A 10,126-nucleotide genomic window follows, 5' to 3' on the forward strand; every position below is an offset into this window, starting at 1 on the left:
TATTGAACACTTAATTTTCTTTTCGTCTTCGATTATTCGTTTCCTTTGAATTTTCAAATACTTCAATCTGAAAATTTCTTGATGTATTATTCAGTGATTGGTCCACGTGACTATAAGTGAAAAGTTACAGTTCAGCACTTTCGAAAAAACAAAAAACAAAAAAGAGTTCATATTCGAATCTCTTTAACTGGATTACTGCTTTTAGTCGGTTAGTGTTTAATTTTGGAGCCCTAATGACAGGATTATTTGCTTGGTATCTGTTCGTGTGGAACTTATTTTAGTATCGGTTTAGTTCAGAGCTTTCTGAATTGGTAGTTTGATCTGTTGGAACTTGGTGATATCTTTGTCTGACTTGTATTTTGTTCGACTGTTTTTGAACACTTAACAATTGTTTCGTCCTCTGTTGTTCGTTTCCTTTACATATTCGGATACTTCCACCTGATAAAGTCTTGATGTATTATTAAGTGATTGGTTCACGTTACTTTAAGTGGAAATTGATAACATGTTGACTGATTTACCTCGAAGAAGAATGTTCATATTCGAACCTCTTTAACTACTCCTTTTAGTCGGTTAGTGTTTCATTTTGGAGTCATAATGACAGGTCCATGTTTCTTTAAATGTAACGGTCTTTTATACGCTATCTGTTTAGTATATTCTCTAACAATAATTTTTTTTTTGGAATTCGGCAAACCTTCGCAGTCCAAGGATTCTTGTTTTGAAAGGAAAGTAATAAGAGCTTTTTGAATTGGATGTGAGAGTAATTTACTGCACTTACAGCCAATTTCTGACACACAATTAGTTCGTTTTGAGGGAAATTATACTCGTTCATGCGAATTCACTTTTATTAAATTTAGATGTTAGAAAATCTTACTACAATAAATTCATCAATTAAATTTTTTATTGAGAAACCCTTTTTTGTCTTTTATACTGCCGGCTACTCGATAACCGATCAGCTGTTATACATTTTTGTTTTTGCTTTTCATAAGAAGTTGGCAAGTTTCATCAGCTGATTAACATTTTTAGCAGCCACATCTACCGTAGCTTTTCTTTATCAACAAATTCAGCCAATCGCAGACAAAGAACGTATATCGTACGTCTTTGTCGCAGAGTTGCATTTGATTTTCAAGTCGATTAAAATTCAATTAAAAATTAATGTAGATTTTATTTTGTATGGTAAATCGATCTTAATAAGCGTTTTAATCGAACAGAGGCCGGTTAATTGATCAATTAGCTCCTGTATAAAAACGCTGTTAGAGACTTCACTAATCTAAAAAAATGTGAAAAATCGATTTGCTGATATTTCGAATATTTTCTTGTAAAAATTAGCATGCTAGAGCAAAGCTTAATATTTCTATAAATACACCGTTAGCAACGCATAAATATATATTTTTTCATAATCATCATGTAATGTTTTATTTTTTTTAGTTTTTTCAAGGTTTTTTGTCACGCTTTAGAAATACTAAAATATTTTCGAAAGTTCAACAACCTTTTGTTTTTGTTCAATATACATACATGCATATATGTATGTTTGCAGATAAGCATTTACATATGTATATATACACTGGTGGTCACATAATTAAGGACACTCCGTTTTCTTTTAAAATATTGGTTTATTTTATAATTTAAAAGCAACATATTTTTTAAGCTTCAGTTACCATTTTTATTATCTTCTAAAGTATAGATTTATTGAAAATTTAACGAACAAATTGTTTCCCATCTGAACCAAATAAATTAAACTTTGATTCATCGCTCAACAGTATTTGTTTCCAAAAATCTAAGGGTTTTCCGATATACTCCTTTGCAAATTTAATACGACTCTTTAAGTTTTTGTTTGATACGTGCGGTTTTTTTCTTGCGATTCAAGAAGACGACATCTGATGGTTCGTGTTGATACATCGTTGGTCAGTTGATCCTTTATCGTGCCAAGAATTTGCCTGGAAGTTAAAAAAGGATTCGCCTTGCAAACTCTACAAATTACACAATCGTCGTTTGAAGTAGTTTTTCTGGGCCGTTTTTTTTTTTATTTTACTCCCTGTCCTCCGTAATGAATCAAAGCATTGTGAACCATTGATTTTGAGCATAAAAGTTCCTTCGCTACGGCTCTAATGGACATTTTTTCCTTCACGTACTTGTAAATAATCATTTTCCTTAATTCTGGAGTACAACTCTTTTTTCGACCCATATCTAACAGTTATTTTATTTGATATTGAATATTTAGTTAATATACAAATGATTTATACAACTTACCGCAAGTTTTTGTGTTAAAATAATAAAAATTCCAATAAAAAAAATTGGTGTCCTTAATTATGTGACCAAGCACCAGCACACTCAAAATACAATAAATTCATCAAACCGCCGAATTTTAGTAAAAGTGTCTAAATTTGTCACTCAAAAATGTGCTACATTTTTGAGCACAGTTATAATATACCGTTGCAATTTACAGTGGGTCTCTAGGCGACAATTTAGTGCTAAAAACATTGAACTGAAACGCGTGTTTTACTCAACTTTATTTTGTCCCTAATTATGTGGCCACCAGTGTATATACTAACATACATATGTACTTAAACATACTCTAATCATACATAAACTGAACAGTTTGAAGATCATTTGTCAGCAGCATTAAATTTTTTAATTAATTTAACCTCTTGACCCCCATAGTGGTGGCGGCTGCGTGTAATTAAATATACATATGTATGTATGTACTCATTTAAAGAAGTTTATTGGCACTTACATATAGACATAATTATGCTAAAAATTGTCATTATCCGTTGTAATGGCGACTTAAAGCAGAAGAGTGCTGTATTTATATATCCATGGCAGTTATTCTAAAACATTTTTTTTTTTTGTTTTAATTCATAAAATTTTTTTTCCGCATTTAGCAACTTCTGTGTCGACTAATTGAAGCGCTAATTTGTGTCAGAGTGCTTTAATTGTTTTAATTGTGCGTGTTCCACTTTAATTCGCACGTTTCTTTGCACTTCAGACAATACAGACACAACTGCAAATGTGTGAGCTGACACCCCCTCTAAGCGTACATTTTTAAATTTTTTTTTCTCAAATAAAACTAATAAATCTTGCATTAATTTATACAAAAAAATATATTGAAATTTATAACTGTATACCATTTTTTTTTGGTGTAAAAATTAATGAATGACTAAGTCCGCCAATTTACTACTGAAATCACAAATCAAAAATCACCAGCGTGCGGGTGTGTTCGTGTGCAACGGGCGGAAATCAATTTCAATTTGCCGCTTTTGCTGATGATCGAGCGTTATCCGCACGTTGATGGCTGGCTGCACGAGCCGAAAACAAGAGGCGAAGGTCGCCGAACTTTTGATAGTGTTAAATAATTAAGTGAAAAAATGATTTCTTTGATTAGTTGTTATTTATGTTTTTTTTTTCATTTTGTTTCAAGAAGAGATGAGTATATATTCCAATTAAATTTTTGACTGATTTGTGCGAAAGTTTATGACTTTTACGTCATATTTTTTAAAATATGTTTATTTATGTGCGAAGCTAATTCTAATCTGCTATGGAAGAGACTAGCTGAGTTTAATCATATTTTTTGTTATTTTTTTTTTATTGCTTCATTTGATTATGTACATGAAGACACGAGTAGATTTGGTGTATGAATTCTCAAATTTAATCAAATTTCTCATATTGTTTACTTCTCAACAATTGTATAAACTGTCACATATCAATCTCTTGAAGGTATGGTAAAGACGTACGATATACGTTCTTTGTCTGTGATAAGCTGATAAAAAAAGCTACGGCAGATGTCGCTGCTAAAAATTATTAAACAGCCGATGAAACTTACCAACTTCTTATGAAAAGCAACAACAAAAATGTACATATAACAGCTGATCGGTTATCGAGTAACCGGCAGTATACAAGGCAAAAAAGGGTTTCTCAATAAAAATTTGAATTGATTAATTAATATGGTTGTCTAAAAACGCTATAAGATCGATCGGGAAATCAATTTAGAAATCAACTACGCCCATTTCATGGATCTATGACAATTTTGTTATGTCGGTAAAGCTTTGGTGAAGTTTTTAGATCCATGGTTTCTCAAAATATTATAGTTTTTTTTTTTTATTAACCAAGCTTTATACTATATGATTTATGATCTATGATACTATGGAGCCCTCAGGCGTATGTCTCAACTTTCACTTTGAAAAAGTTAAGCTTATTGAAATCTGAGTATTGGAAACCTCACCATAAATAGTGAAATTTATTAAGTGACACTTAATAGTTCTATCTTCGTTGTTTTCTTTTATTATCAAATATATTCCTCCTTGAAAATTCTGCCAAAAATCGAAAAATTCACCCTTTTGGTCAATTTGCGTAAATTCTTGCCTGTCTGTGTCAAAAGGAATGCACAGAAAAAGTGAAAATAAAAACACGAAAATAGTTTCTCAAATGCTGCCAACTTTGTATATACTTTCACCTCTCTACGCGCCCCTCGGTGACTTTGCTGCAACAAACTTCTACTGTGACAGTAGTAAAGTACGACGAGCGCGCTGTTAGATCAGATGCTCGCACTTTTTGTTGGTAGAGTCTATGTGTGCAGCTCTTCGAATACTATTTACATACACACTTTAATACTCGTGTGTACATTCAAGTATTTGGTGGCATTGGCGCGATTATTAGCTGATACTTTAAATTCTTCAAAAATTTTGCATTGTCATGCCGGCCATTGCAACTTGTTGTGGATCTTGTGAGTTGGTAAAGGACTCTCTATAGTGTTTATACTAGTTTTGAAGACATATGGACTATTAGTAGTCGTTTGGTATTGGAGAATGTTGTCCGAAGAATCATATTTACCTCAGTACTCTGGGTTCTTAGTAAATATCGAAGAATTGTTTAGGTATCGGAATCAACAATACTTCTCATATGCTTTGTAAACCTTATGATGAATGGGTCCCAGAGAAATGTCCTCTGCTTTTTTTCTTCTCTTCTCCATCCAGTCAATAGTTCTTTAACCCTTAATGAATATAGATCTGTTTTAATAAAGGTGATATATAGTACCGGTTTCTCCAGAGTACATCTCGTACTTGAAGGAAGAGCACCGATGTGCATCAAAACCAACAAGCCAAACATCCTTGCTCTGCCCGAAATGAACTAGAAACCAGAGTGTAAATAAATTAAATTAATCAGCATTTGACATAACCTAAAAAATTTGCAAAAAAAAACAACTTTGTAATTGTTTCTAGGTTTTTTGTTTGTTTTTAATTTTATGTGAGTTTGAGATTTATTCTTAGACATATTCACACATTGTATGCACTATTTCCGGTACATTTACATTGTAGAATGTTGAAAATTTTGGCAAGTGACGAAAGTCTCTGTCACTCTTCTGCTATCACTAGACACTTCTACTTTTAAGTTAGTTGTTGTTGTTGTTATTTAATGTTGCCGGGTCCAATTTTGGCTTTTATTTCTGTAGAAATTTAAGTAATTTCGAATGTTTCGTTGGGTTTTATTTCCATTTTTATCCTTACTAATTTATTTAGTACTTCAATGATATTCACCCGAAAAGCTAGATGGCGCTCTGGTTTAAAAACATTAAAATTCTGTATTTAAGGCGTTTTTCGTGAATTTTTTTTTACCAAAAGAACATGTCCCCAATTGCTGACATGATTCCGGCCGTATGAGTATAGGAAATATATTCAAGAACATTCAGTTTAAATTTTAAGTCGAACGGTTAATCTCTCGTTGAGTTATGATGTCAGCAGTTTTCAGAAATGTCGTTTCGAGAAAAACGCGTTTAAAGTTTCGACAGGGCGGCATGAGAGCGGTCGCTCTTTAGAACGATGGCATCCAAAAACTATTTAAGAAAGGACCTTACCGCTTTCACAGCATATTTTTAAAAGTATTAACTATCGAATAAGCAAAAAATAAAAAAAAATCGATTTTTTGAAAATGTCACATTGGTATAGCTTGGCCTAAAAGACTTTCATCTGAGAAGTCTTAATTTATTTTATTTCCACTTTCTATTAAAATAATCCTGCCAGTATACAGTTATATAACAGTAATTAAATTTCCTCATAATTCCAAATGAAACTCTGTTAGACTCATAAATTAATTTAATTTCACTTTTAGTTTTGTTTAACCAGAAATTTAAATTTTGAACAAAGGCTTTCAAAAGCTCTACTCAACACTCATACGAATATATAAATATCATTTGTATGGATGTATGTGCATTCATCTCCACACTATCTTTGTTCTAATTGAATTTAACTGCATTGTATTAACTAAAACTGAGTTTTTGATGGAAAAGTAAAGCTTCCGAGTTGTATATTAAATAAAATTTGACTAACCAAATCATAAACGTCAAGCTCTGTGTGTGGTTATCAAATGCGGACTCATCCATATTAATATACATATGCATATATATGTTGTATATTAGTTATACAACTTTTTACCGAAATGAATGATTTTGCTGCCTTCATTTCGAAAGTTGCATAAGTGAATTTATATGAGTAGCTCTTCGAAGCTTTCATACTGACATACCGAAAAATATGTGAATACAAATCGGACATGTGTTTAAAGCGTCAGAAAAGCAGACTGACATTAATTTCATAAACTTGTTATAAACTGTTGAGCTTTCCATATCAAAATGTGAGATATTTTTTATTTTAAGTTGATGACTTAAAGAGAAATTTATAAATTTTTAATAATTTTAAGAGACTAAAGGATTAATGATTTCATTAATTTCTCTTGGTTTCTAATCCATACCATTATGTTAGACTTGTTATTTTTGAGATCTTGAAAAGGATAAATTTTATCAAACACTTGAAACGCCTCCCGGTAGAAAGCTATTGCGACTCAGTATGTAATTTTATTTATGAATATATTAATTTTTGGGGTAGTGAAATCAAGATATAAGTTACTGCTTAACTTGGTCTAATTAAGTAGATCAGGAGATCGCGTCACAAAGAAAAACACCTCTGCCCATGCCTTACAGTACTTCTTCTTCTTCTTGACTGGCGTAGACACCGCTTACGCGGTTATAGCCGAGTCCAAAAAAGCGCGCTACGTATCCCTCCTTCTGGCAGTTTGGCGCCAATTGGTTATACCAAGCGAAGCCAGGTCCCTCTCCACCTGGTCCTGCCATCGGAGTGGAGGTCTCCCTCTTCCTCGGCTTCCACCAGCGGGTACTGCATCGTATACTTTCAGAGCTGGATCCCTTTCATCTATTCGAACAACATGACCTAGCCAGCGTAGCCGCTGTTTTTTTATTCGCTGAACTTTGTCTATGTCGTCGAATAACACATACAGCTCATCGTTCCATCGTCTGCGGTATTCGCCGTTGCCAATGTTTAAGGGACCATAAATCTTCCGCAAAACCTTTCTCTCGAACACTCCTAGTGCCGTCTCATCGGATGTTGACATCGTCCACGCTTCTGCACCGTAAAGTAGGACGGGAATGATAGGAGACTTGTAGAGTTGGTTTTTGTTCGACGAGAGAGGACTTTACTTTTCAATTGCCTACTTAGTCCATAGTAGCACCTGTTGGCAAGAGTGATTCTGCGTTGGATTTCCAGGCTGACATTGTTATTGCTGTTAATGCTGGTTCCCAGGTAAACGAAATTATCTACAACTTCAAAGTTATGACTGTCAACAGTGACGTGGGAGCCAAGACGCGAATGCGCTGACTGTTTGTTTGATGACAGGAGATATTTCGTCTTGTCCTCGTTCACCACCAGACCCATACGCTTCGCTTCCTTATCCAGTCTGGAAAAAGCAGAACTAACGGCGCGGGTGTTGTTTCCAATGATATCGATATCATCGGCGTACGCCAGTAGCTGTACACTCTTGTAGAAGACAGTACTAACCTTAATTAATTTACTATCACAGTTCCATAACATTTCATCCAATGGTTCCCAAATTATTGATCTCAAAGTGATTTTGCTACTGTAATTTACGATAGATTTAACTTAAATGAGGATATGAAGAAGGAAACAAATGCCAATTTGGCAGGCATCAAGGCGTTACACTTTCGAACCCGTAAAGAGATATTGGTTATTTAGGACCCTTACGAGTATAACCTGATTTTTATAAATTTCGGAAATATGTTTCTATGAGACCTAAGGACAGATCTTTGGGACCTGTGGGAAATACTCTAAAGATTTTGACTCAGTGGATTTAGTATTTTTGCCACATCTTTCTATGACACTCTGATACAACGTACACTCTCGATCTTGATGGGATTGCTTGAGAACTCATAATATTTTTATTATCAATTTAATACTAATTGGGCAATTAGTTAATTGCTCAATTAAATGATAAATTGAGAATAATTGTGAGTTAAATTGTCATCAGTATATTATAGGCATATTGGCAGGCATCAAGGCTTCACACTTTCGAACCCGTAAAAAGATATTGGTTATTTAGAACCGTTACGAGTATAACCTGATTTTTATAAATTTCTAATTTTCATAAATATGTTTCTTTGAGAACTAAGCACAGATCTTTTTCAGACTTTTGGGGAAATACTTTAAAGATTTTGAATCAGAGGACTCAGTATTTTTCTGTCACATCTTTCTATGATGCTCTAACACAACGTATACTCTCGATCTCCGTGAATAATTGCTTGAAAATTCATAATTAATTTGTTATCAATTAAGTACTAATAGGGCAATTAATTAATTGCTTCATTAAATAATAAATTGAGAATAATTATGCGTTAAATTGTCATCAATATATTATAGGCATATAAAAAATTCAAAATATTCAATTTATATTTCTAACAACACTTTCAATTATCCTCTAGAATATGTACAGGCCATCTGACAATTAATAATATAAATTAATAGCATACATACATTTCAAATGGTCCAGTTTATTTGCTTTAGTAGGCATCAACAATTATAAATTTATATAAGCATACATGTTTATTTGCATTGTAGATATATTTGCAAAGTTCAATTCTCAAAAACCACACACCCGTACACATTCACATGTCCATTCTTTCCATCAACACTTGAGTATTTATAAACTGTCAGCAATTCACACTGGTTTTCGATTGTTATCTTTTCAACATACATATAAATATATATATAGATATATACACACATATATGTCTGTACATTGTATGCATGATTTCTGTGGCTGTTTATATTATTCTTGAACTGACCTTGACTTAATTCATATCTACATATCTCTGTATGTAAACATAATTTGTTTATATACAGCCATTTGAGTTTGTTTACATTCAATTAATAGTGGCGATTGCTGCAGATGTTTCACCTTTTAATTAAATATTACTTTTAATTCCTTTTAATAATAATGTGTTTCCACCTTATTCACTGGCAATGATTTTGGATATTTCACACCGGCTGTCCGAATGTCTGGATGCGTTTGAAGGAGATTTGACTGATGTTCTGTTTATTTTCTTATTTAATTCGATCTTAATGGAGATGGCATCAGGTATTAGTTGAGTGCTTAGTAAATGAAGCGAAAATAAGTAGATGAGAAGATTCTAATTTGCTGTGAGAGATTTAGATTTTGTGATTTCGAAATAATTTTTTTAAATTTTTCCTAAGATTTCGTTTCAAGTTATTCTGATTCCAAAAAAATATACATTTCTTTCATAATTTTCTTATATATATATTAAGTAAATAAATACCACTTTGTATCTCCACCTAAACCACAAATGTTCGTGGTCTATAATACCAGCAGTGAGCATGCTCCAGCAGAAAACCAATACCGCTGAACAGCATGCCGAAACCCCACACATAGAACGGACCCTGTAGTATGCGCATATTTAGCACCACATTTTCCTCCTCACCATCGTTGGTATCAACTTCCTTCGGCTCGAAATTCAGATCATTCGGCAATTCATTACGAAACTCCTCCAAATTGGGTGAATGTACATTATTGCGCTGATGTAGAGCACTGCGTGACCAATACTCGAAAATACCGCTCTCCAAGATACGACTCTCGAACTGTTCAAACTTGTGACGAAATGGTGAACCCTTCGGCAATAGATAAGTCTGCGGCATGGCGTGTAAATGCTCCTTGACCACATGAAAACGCGGACGCTTGTGCTCGGCATCGTAGGTCTTCACCAATAAATCCTTTGCAGTTTCACCGCGTAGCAGAAAGGCAACGCGCCATTGTTTGC

At 33.4% G+C, this 10,126-nt stretch overlaps 1 protein-coding gene across 9 annotated transcripts in view; it reads left to right on the forward strand.

Annotated features, from left to right (window-relative positions):
- LOC105220763 (uncharacterized) overlaps positions 1 to 10,126 on the forward strand; it is a 254,578-nt gene that overhangs the window by 161,760 nt on the left and 82,692 nt on the right. The window lies entirely within an intron of this gene.

This window comes from Zeugodacus cucurbitae, chromosome 4 (genome assembly GCF_028554725.1).
Source record: "Zeugodacus cucurbitae isolate PBARC_wt_2022May chromosome 4, idZeuCucr1.2, whole genome shotgun sequence".
Classification (NCBI taxonomy): Eukaryota; Metazoa; Arthropoda; class Insecta; order Diptera; family Tephritidae; genus Zeugodacus; species Zeugodacus cucurbitae.